The 10,652-nt window shown below is 38.8% G+C and overlaps 2 long non-coding RNA genes across 2 annotated transcripts; both read left to right on the top strand.

Moving 5' to 3' along the window:
- Positions 1 to 3,781: 3,781 nt before the first annotated feature.
- Positions 3,782 to 4,353, top strand: LOC122021172. Its single transcript, XR_006122469.1, has 2 exons — positions 3,782 to 3,811; positions 4,187 to 4,353. It is a non-coding gene; the product is annotated as an uncharacterized LOC122021172 (long non-coding RNA).
- A 212-nt stretch (positions 4,354 to 4,565) lies between these two features.
- On the top strand, positions 4,566 to 5,662 carry LOC122018638. The gene is made up of 3 exons (XR_006121846.1): positions 4,566 to 4,652; positions 4,803 to 4,891; positions 5,643 to 5,662. It is a non-coding gene; the product is annotated as an uncharacterized LOC122018638 (long non-coding RNA).
- Positions 5,663 to 10,652: the final 4,990 nt, after the last annotated feature.

Here is a 10,652-nt window from a genome sequence, read left to right as displayed (position 1 = left end):
CTTTTAACATTATAGACATCTACAAATAAGGAAAGATATCTAATCTCTTTTTTAATCCTTTATAGAAAATCTATAAAAGGAAAGATTTCAAAATTAAAAACTCTTTTTTAAAACTACATGGATAAAAACATAAAAGTAAAGATTTTATCAAAATCTTATTTTCAATAAAATCCCTCTTCCCTTTCACACTTGGTCGACCCCTTGCTTGGGCACCAAGCAAGGCTTGGCCGGCCCTAGCCTTAGCTCCAAGCTTGGCTTGGCCGGCCCCTTGCTTGGGCTCCAAGCAAGGATAGGGCCGGCCCCTAGCATGGGCTAAGAGGTTAGGCTTTGGGTGGATATAAGACTATATATAAGAGGCTACAATAGGGACCGAGAGGAGAAATTAGTTTTGGTCTCCTGATGAGCTTGAGCTTCCCGTGTTCGCCCCAAACACCCAACTCAAGTTCATCAATAATAACTCATACTACTAAAGAGCTACTATTGAACTACCAAACTAATCCCCACTACAACAAAAACCCTCATAGACATCAGTGGAACAACAACGGTTTTAAGCAAAAACCAATGTCTTTGAGTATTTTACACCGATTTTTCCAAAAATCGGTGTCTATGAGCGCAGATTTTAGCTCATAGATATCGGTTTTTTAGGCGATGTCTATGAGCGTCTTTTTTTCGTTAATAGACACCGATTTTAACAACGGTTTTTAAAACCCGGTGTTAATGAACCAAAATAAAATATTTTAATTTTTCCATCAATACTTAGCCAAAATTTGTAACATTTCATTCTTCCCTCCAAACCTAAACCTATATCGCGTTGTCCACCGTATACCGTCACGACTCCACCACCACTTTCCTTCTCGCCACTGGACGTCCAACCATATCTCTCAGCCTCATCTCCCTCTTCCCCTTCCTAGATCGAGGCCCCTTCCTCTCCGATCAAGATCAACACACGGCTTTCTGTCTTTTCTAGTTTTCCCACAAATCTGGCCAAACCCTCACACAAATAACCCCCGAGTCCTCAACTGCCGGAGCATTCAGAGATGTAGGGAATGGAGATTGTTCGATCACAAAGGCAATCGACTCATGCTGCCACCTCGACAACGTCGGCTAAACTCTCTTTCTACCGCTCCGCGCCTGCGCTCGAGGTCCGGCTGGAAGATTTTGAACTCTACGGCATAGATCGCCTCCGAGGTACCTTGGAAAACCTCATCTTTCCCCATTTCTGGGGTTTGTGGTTCGTTGTATACTCCCTCGAGGTCCGGCTGAAAGATTTTGAACTCTACGCCATAGATCGCCTCCGAGGTACCTTGCAAAACCTCATCTTTTCCCATTTCTAGGGTTTGTAGTTCGTTGTATACTCCCTCGAGGTCCGGATGGAAGATTTTGAACTCTACGCCATAGATCACCTCCGAGGTACCTTGCAAAACCTCATCTTTTCCCATTTCTAGGGTTTGTGGTTCATTGTATACCTCCCCTTCCTTGATCAACTTCCCTATCCTGCGTCTGTTTGGCTTTGTTGGTAACTTATATTCGATTGTTTTCATGAAGTCCTGCAGGGTATTTCAGATGGTTTGCCCCGAGGAAAAAGGCCTGAAGAGATGGAGAAATTGGTATTGCGTGTGATTTTGTTTGGATCGCTCATTTTACTTTTAAATATATGTTTTATTTTGGGAAAATTAGGTAACTGAACTATGGAGGGCACATATGAGGCATCAAGATCCATCAGAGGTCATGAACAAAGATATCATTTCACACTTCGTTCTCCGTCTTGCATATTGTAGAATGTAGGTTTTGATTTTTATGGTCATGTTTTATTTTGATATCACACTATCTTTCCTGAGTGTTATCTCCTTCACCTCCTAGGGTTGTATTAAGGAAATGGTTTCTTTCCATGGAGACTTCTCTTTTCCGCTATCGATTCCGACTAGAAAGCCCCGAGTCATAGGTATATTCTGGATACCTTGTATGAGGTTTGGAGCTCTTATCTAATTTCATTTACCAAAATTATGTTCTATTGCTCGTAGAGGTCACTCATGCCCGAATTTCAACTACCCTATAAGGCTATTAGTCATGCAAAATTCGAGGTATGACTGCAAATTTATGCACCATATTTCTGGTCATATTACAATACTACAAATTTTTAGACATCTCTTTCATCGAGATGCATTTTTCTCATGTTCTTTGGTCATGGTTTTATCTAGGATGTCTTTTAGTATTGATAGGAAAATATTTTTTATTGCATTGCAGACTATAAAGGAAAAATTGAACCAAGTTGCGCATTCTATTGGTCAACCGTTGAATGGTATGTCATTACCTACCAGATTTACATTTGTGATGCTACTAGTAACTAGTAATGGGCAAGATTGAACTTCAATAAGTCATCTTAAAACTCTTGTGATGCAATATATATTTGTCAATTTATCTTCTTATCAAATTCTAGGGAACTGATTATAAATTGTTTTGTTCTGTTTGAAAGTAACACAGATACCAGTTGCTCAATCATTTATAGCTTTTACTGTTATGTCTAGTAATTTGACAAATTTTTATTATTTTTTGCAGCTGATACACTCTTTTTTAAGGTACCATTTATCTACTTATTTTTAGTCTAAACTCTCTTTTTTACTACAACAATGTTTCCTTAGTTTCTACTAACCTGTGTCTACATGCAGGCACCCTTTGAAGAAGTGCCAGAATTATTTGTTGGCCGCAGGGTTTTCCTACAAAAAGGTTTTGCTTATGTTGCGATGCATCAGGTCCATGTTAAATTTATCTTTATACTTTCAAACTCCACAAGATGTGATTATAACTTTATACTTAGTCGGAACTTTTTTTTAGGCTGTGTCCCTTGTTGCCACTCAATTCCGAAGCAATCTCTCAAAGTGCCTTGTCTTAACCAATAGGTAATTGTTCATGTAATTGATATTCAACATTGCATTTCTTAGAATTGTCATTGCGGTCAAGGACAAATAGAGAGTATTTTGAATACATCACTGATGATAAGTTGGAAGATCCTTCAATTCACTACCAATGCTTCACAAAATGGATGTCATCAATGGATATTGACGAAACTGATGACAATGAGCCACCCTGTATTCGTGGAGATTGTGATGGGATTTGGGTTAACAATGAGAATTTTTAGTTTGGTAACTTTATTTATGATTTATATATATGACTATTTACTTTATTTTGGTAACTTCATGAAGCTAATGATGGTGGACTTCTTGCCACTATCATGGCTGCTAGTTTCAAAGGTATTGGTATCATAATCCACTAAATATGCACTATTGTTATTTTCTTATGAGAAGGTCAATAATTTCAGCTTCCGAACTCTTACTTCTGAGCCCATTTAAATGTTTTATGAAGGTGCGATCACATACTATGGTTTGGAAGAGGTCTCAGTCAGTTGTCTTATGTTCGAGGAGAGTCCAGGTTTTCTGACAAGAAACTTGTTTTCAGCACTTTCACTGTAGAGGTTGAAATGGCGAATTATAGTCAATGCAAGAACGTGGGTTATTGTAGTTCTCGTGTAGAGGTGGAAGAACTCTTAGCATATTCACAGGGTTATGGCGGGCTATGCTAGTACTAAAGCAGGTGTAAGATCCCATTCAATAATTGAGGTACACTTTCATGTCTGCCTAAAGGAATGCATATTTTTATTTTCATACTAGATCGTTAAAACCTGACAAGTTTTTTGGATGCTGAGTCATGCTCTGTTATCTTTTTCATGGTATTATAGATGTGCAGTAACATTTGATAAATGATCTAATATCCCGCCTTGTGAGGTAGCAAGCAGTTCTTCTGATCAAGCAAATAGGTACTGATTTTATTTTAATTGAACTATTAAATCATGCTCACACTGACTTGTTAGTGTATGATTAATTCCTTGCATGCATTTGTTCATCAGGAGACAACATTGTATCTTTGATGTTGATCAGATTTTTGTCCAAGAAGTTTCAGAGTTTTGATCCCAAACGACTCTCTAACATCTATTAACCAGTTTTTTTATGTTACTCAAAATACCATGCATTCTCACGAGCAGCTAATCGGTTTATAGTTCTCACTTCAACAAATGTGTTCCTGAAATAAAAGACAGTAGTACCAACACTGCAAAGAGAGGGGGGCTTCTGGCTCCATCGACAAGATGCAGAGTGGATGTCTTTTTTTCACCCTGATTGTTTTGCATTTGCAGGAGTGCAGGAATACTTTTTGTAGAGTGAGAAGCAAAAATGTATTACTCCCAAAAATAATGATGTGCATAGTTCTTTTCTGTTTTCAAGGTGGAAAAGGATGGATGAACTCTGAATTCATACTCATTACAGTGATACAGAATGATACTACTGCGTTGTTCAGAGAGCATGGTGTGTGTTGTCTGCTGTGAAAGCTTGTGCTATGCAGGCTAACAAGAAAATTATTCTTTGTTGTATACAGGTTAATTAGAATCTCAACCGCGATACTTTTTTATTTCTGTGCTATCTGTGTTCCTTGACATACACTATGGTGTTACAAATCTTTATTGGTCCTTTTTTGTTCACCAATAGGTGTCAGTTTCTCTTGCTAAAACAGGCAATTTAAAAGATCATCGTGATGCACTTGTAGAATTAGTTGCTTCTTCGGAATATGGAATCCTTCATTTGTTTAGTCATCACCAGTTACAGGTATTACCCTCCGCATTCTACGTGAATGAACAAATCATCATAGTTTGAGTTCTACACCGTGAAAATTGATTTGAATTGTTCTTGAGTATCACTGCCAACTCCCCAACAAAACATGCGACAAAAGAAATTAACTAGGCATATATTTTTTAGGAATTTTTATTAATTGAAAGGGAATGCTCATTACATGCAATGGAGTACGAAGAAGAGTTGTCTGTCATTAATTCTCAACAAGAATGATGGTAATTTTTGGTAAGCTTTGACTCCCTAGTTATAATGTCTTTCATTATCTATGATTCAAAATTATGCACATATTTGCTAGATTTTTACTGGTTTAATTTTTTTTTATTGATTGACATTTCTTTGAATTGTTTCTGATGTGTTCAAATCATACATTGTCCAAGTTATCTAGTTTAACTTTATTGCTATTACTTAAATTCAAAATTCTTAACTGTTTGTGCATAATTAAACAAGTGTTATTCCAATTCCACCCTCTTTTACTCATGTTTCACAAAAATATAAAATCTTTAGTCATATCATTATAGTTGGCAGGACTTTCTGATGAGAGGTTGGAAATCTCTTTTTTCCATTTTCAAAAAGAAGTACCAAGAATACGTTCATTGGCACTTCTCAAGTACTGATTAATTAAAAATGACCCCAGTTAAGAGAGTTGGATCGTGGAGCTGATATCAGTGTTGCGACACCAGGATGTTTGAATGATATTCTGAATATGAAAAGATTGAACCTCCATCAAGTACTGATTAATTAAATTGCAACTATGAGAAAACTTTGTTGCAATAATTTCTGGTTTGGAATATATTAAGTTCCCAGGAATGATAAATCTATCACTATATGATGTGGTTGAGATAAATGATGAATGTGTCTCTTTTTAAGCATTCAAATTAGTCATCTTGTTACCTGGTGCTCTTACTACTTTTTCAACTATGATTTTTGGTCTCGGTTTACAAATATATTATTTATGTGTTTTTACAGTTTACAAATCTCAAGTACTCCAGAGTTGAAATTGATGAAGTGTGGTTCGAGTGGGCTGAATGCATGTTAGATTACATTTGAAGTGCGGTTCTACCTTGATGTGTTGTTAAAAGAATGTTCTACCTTAATGATTCTGATATCTATTAGCTTTTGATGTAAAAAGAATGTTTGTGTATTTAATGGATACTGTTGTAAGAAGATTATTTATGTAATTTGTGAATATTTTTGTATTTTATGGATACTGTTGAATGAAGAATATTTGTGTAATTTATGAATATTTGTGTATTTTTTTTGTTACTGTCGGTTTTTCATTGTTTCGGAAATCAAATTTGTGAAAAATATCGAAATTACATCGATTTTCCACCGCTGCAAAACCGATGTTATTAACTAATATTACATCGGTCGTATACCGCTGTCAAAACTGGTGTTATGAACATATAATATTACATCGGTTTTACACCGTTGATGAAACGGTGTCGTTAAGTGATACTACACCGGTTAATAACCGATTCGAACACTGGTGTCGTTAAGTGCTACTACACCTGTTTTAACTCGATGTCTAAAATGACAGACCTTTTACATCGGCTTCATAGACATCGGTCGAAAATGTAATAGACACTGGTGGAAAACCGATGTCTATGAGGGTTTTTGTTGTAGTGCCCAAATTATATTATGGACTCCTTATTATGAGTGCGTTAGTCTCCCTATGTTTAAGATATTGAATGCCCATTAATTAAATGAGTTATTGATAACTCACCTGCATGGTTTACATGATAATCCTTATGAGCTCCTCACGGGGACATTATCAACCTAGATTACTATGACACGGTTTCATTCTATAATCAACAACACACCATATAAATAATATCATTTCCCAACTTATCGGGCCTATTGATTTATCGAACTAAATCGCACCCTTTGATAAATTAAAGAAATAAATATTAAGTATACGTGATTGTTATTATATTATGATTAAGAGCACACACTTCCATAATAACAGAGATCTTGTTCTTTTAAAGAGTCAGTATAAAAAGAAACTAGCTCAAATGGTCCTACTCAATACACTCATAGTGTACTAGTGTAATTTATTAGTCAAGATAAATTAATACCTAATTATACTACAACCACTCCAATGGTTTGTCCCATTCCATCTTGGTTGTGAACAACTATTTATAATTTATAATGAACTGATAACATGATCTTCTGTGTCTCCTCACACCATGTTATCTATAATATAAATTAAATGGACAACTACACTTAGTATAAATGTAGATATTTGACTAAATGTGATTCTTATTTCAATATAAATATTTACAAGAAACTAGACTTTCAGTATATACTCTAATAGTATCCTTATATGCGTATAGTGCATGTTATGTAATAATTTAGGAATTATTATTGTTTTATTTTCCACTATGCATGTTTACGAAATGTGTTTTAGCACACACTGCATCGAGCATATCCCAATAATAACTACCCAACTCCCCCGAACTGGGAAAATATCGATGGGAGACGACTTACCTCCACGCTATTGCGCAGTTAACCGGCCTGAAATATCACATACAAAGCTGCTGCTAGAGGGTGTTTTGTACATGTTCGGGCTGAGTCTCGTCCGCGCGCGGCTACTCGACCCTTTTGGTGAGCATTTTTTCCTTCCATTAGTTTTGCATCTAACTGATTTTTTTTCTTCTTTTTTTTTGCAGCTAAAGTGATGTTGAAGGTTTTACTCAACGAAACCACCAAGTTAACTGATGAAGAGGTTGAAGTCAAGTGAGCTATTGATCTGGAGAGTCACGGGCTCTTGTTGGTAGGACATTCTGAGGAGCTGACCGGTGAGGAAGAAGCGAGCCGAGTGGTAGCAAGCGATGCCGCCGCTAACATAGAGGAGTTACCTCTCAAGTGACCTTCATTAGTTCCAATATTTGTTCCCTTGGAGTCTACCACTTCGGCCGAGCCACTGGTCCAGTGTCAGTGTTGTAAAAGGCTTTGAATAGAAGCTTTTGCCCGCTCGACGACATCTATTCCCCCATCTTTCACCGCTACGTCTACCTAGCGACCATCATCCGAACTGGGAGAGAGCTCCACATCGGCCATCCTTCATAAAGCAACTGGTGGACCAACTCCCCCGTCCTCCGACTAGATGCCTTCCCTATTTGAACTTCCGACCGGCACCATCATTGCCCAACCAATATCTTATATGTTGCCTCCTCCAATCAACCCTGCAACCCCTCTCTCCACCATCCATTCAACTCCCACGTCCAAATCCAAAAGCACGTCCAGCTTAGAACCCATTGGCTTAGGCCCACACAGGCGCATCACGGTCGTCCTTAAATTGCCCACCGATGAGTGGCGTTATCTCGACCCAACGAGCCATGCGCCCCCAAGCACAAAATTAGGATCTAGGGTCCCTTGGCCCAGACTTGGGTTGAATCAAGTGCCAGAGCGGAGACCATCCCACCCTAGTAGCTGGTCAACCGCTTCAGTCAAAATTCTATGAGGGTGAGTTTTTTTAATATTTAAATAATTATATTTTCTGCTTGTCTTGACCTGATCAATCTTTTTGTGTAACAATTTTGAGTAGAGGGTCTGATTATATGCTAAAGGCTGGCCCAGTTAAACCATGAGCTTAAACAGGTGCAAGCCTCGGTCGGAGAAGCGGGTGCCTCCCAAGTCTTAGTTGAACAATTAACTACTGAGGTGACCTAATTAAAAGAGGACTCAGAGAGCTAATTTGAGCAGCTCCTAGGGTCCGAGTGGGTGTTGTCCGTGGAGAAGGACAAAAACCATGAGCAAGTTGTCCAACTCAAGAGTTTGTGAAGCAGACAAAAAATTTTGAGTCATGGGTCAACTCAACTAATGCCAGGAAGCTCAGGGCCATTGAAGACTTGGACATCAAGAACAAGGAGGCTCGAGCCTTGGCCAAGAAGCTTGAAGAGGTAGAAGTTTCTTTACTTACCAAGCAAGTCGGCTAAACGACCGAACGAGCGAGGCATGAACTTCAGCTCGGGGAGCATTAATGGACAATATATAAGAAAGATGCCGAGCTATGAACTTTAAAAGCCAAGCTGAAGGCCTTTAAGGCTGAACTTTCTAAATTCCAAGAGGAAGAGCCCGGTCAGTTAGAAGCTCATAGGTCGAGTATCTTCACTCGAGAGACTTCAACCAGATGCTATCCAACCATACCATCAAATTGTTCGGCTATGGTATTGAAGGGACCCTCCAGTAGCTAAAGGAGGGTGGCTATCTCTTGACCGAGGTTCCCCTAACTTTTATCAGGAGGCAGAAGACATGGAGGTGATCCTAGATGACATTGTCACTGACTTTGTGTAATTTTTCTTGTGAGTCTGCCAGTAGTTTTTTGTAGAAGTGAGCAACCTTTGTAGTTAGATGTTGTGTACATTGACTCTGTGCCTTAAAATCTTTCTTCCTTTGGATGCCTTAACCTTTAATGTGTTGGGATATGCCCAATGCGGGTGTGTGCTAGAACACGTTTCATAAACATGCGTAGTGAAAAATAAAACAATAATAAATTTCTAATTATTACATCGCACACACCACACGCATACAAGAATACAACATGTCAAATATGATCGCATAATTAAAATTTTATGAGAAGTAAATTTACGCTAGGTATACCTTACAGATGACTTGTAATGAGAAGGGCATCAACCATAGCGACGTTATCGAACCTCGCCTCTATTCGTATCTACGTCGAGCTCCTCAAGACAACTCCTTGAGTACAAGTCTCTCCTTCAAAAGTTACTGTTGGAGCAATCTAGGTACCCTAAGTTTTGATATTTAGGCAAAGGTTTAAGTTATATTTATTGTTGTATTTGATATGCGTTGTGAGTGTGTAGGATACAGGTATAACAAGGAGAGTTCAAGTGTGATCTTGGCAAAGGAGGAAAGTCCAAGGGTGAGTTTTGGCGGTGTAAGTCTAAGCATATAGTCTTGACAACGTAAGTTCAAGTGTGACTTGGCAATGGATGAAGTCCCGGAGGCATGACCTCTTGGCAAAGAAGACCCGACAATAATGGCAAGGCCGATGGAAGCTCTAGAAGGCAAGGCATGAAGGATGGGGAGGCATCTGAGGGACACGAGGCTGATGGAGGAGGCTAGAAGGCTAGGTCTAGGTTGTGCGGGCAAGGACGAGTGCATGAGAGAGGGTACTCAGGGTAAAATTTCAAGTTACTATAGCATTACTGTAGTGTAACTATAATGTTACTGTAGCAGTCGACTGATATTTTTATCAGTCGACTGGTAGCCAATTGTTGGCTTGTAACGATCAAATTTCGCTTAGGACCAATCAACTAGTGGTTGTACTAGTTGACTGGTGGTGGGAAAATAGCTTGGTATTTTTCTCCCAAGCTCTATTTAATAGAGCTCAGGGTGCTTGGGCATTATTGATGAAATTAGTGGTGGTTAACCCTAATTAGTGTCTCTAAGTGCTCAAGTGATCTAGTATGGTCTTGTGCGAGTTGTGATGAGATTTCTCCACCCACAAGGAGCTACGCGAGCTAGCCAAAAGATCTCTGGGTAATCGTCCACCGATAGATCAGGATCGTCCACCTTACGGGCAGTCGTGGAGTAGGAGATTTATCTCCAAACCACGTAAACGAGCGTGTCTCTGTGGTTTACTTGTCTTCATTCTTCTTGTTTTAGTTTAGCTTTCTATTTGTTAGTTTGTTTGGTATTCCGTTGTGCACTAACATTATAGGAAGTGAATGATTTGAGTGAGATGCTATTCACTCCCCCTCTAGCAAACATCTAGGTCCCAACAAGTGGTATCAGAGCTTGGTCGCTCTTTGTTGGACTAATCTCCAATAGAGCAACTGTTAGAGAAGAAGATGGAGTCAGAGGGACCTCTCGGATGGGGCATCCGGATCCCACCTCCATATGAGCGTGAAGACTTTGGCTATTGGAAGTCACGCTTGGAGACATGGTTCAAAATGAATTGGAACCATTGGATGGCATTGGAGGAGCCATTCAAGACTCCAATTGACAAGAAGG

The sequence above is a fragment of the Zingiber officinale genome, chromosome 9A, assembly GCF_018446385.1.
Source record: "Zingiber officinale cultivar Zhangliang chromosome 9A, Zo_v1.1, whole genome shotgun sequence".
Lineage (NCBI taxonomy): Eukaryota > Viridiplantae > Streptophyta > Magnoliopsida > Zingiberales > Zingiberaceae > Zingiber > Zingiber officinale.
This window is presented reverse-complemented; position numbering and strand designations above follow the sequence as displayed.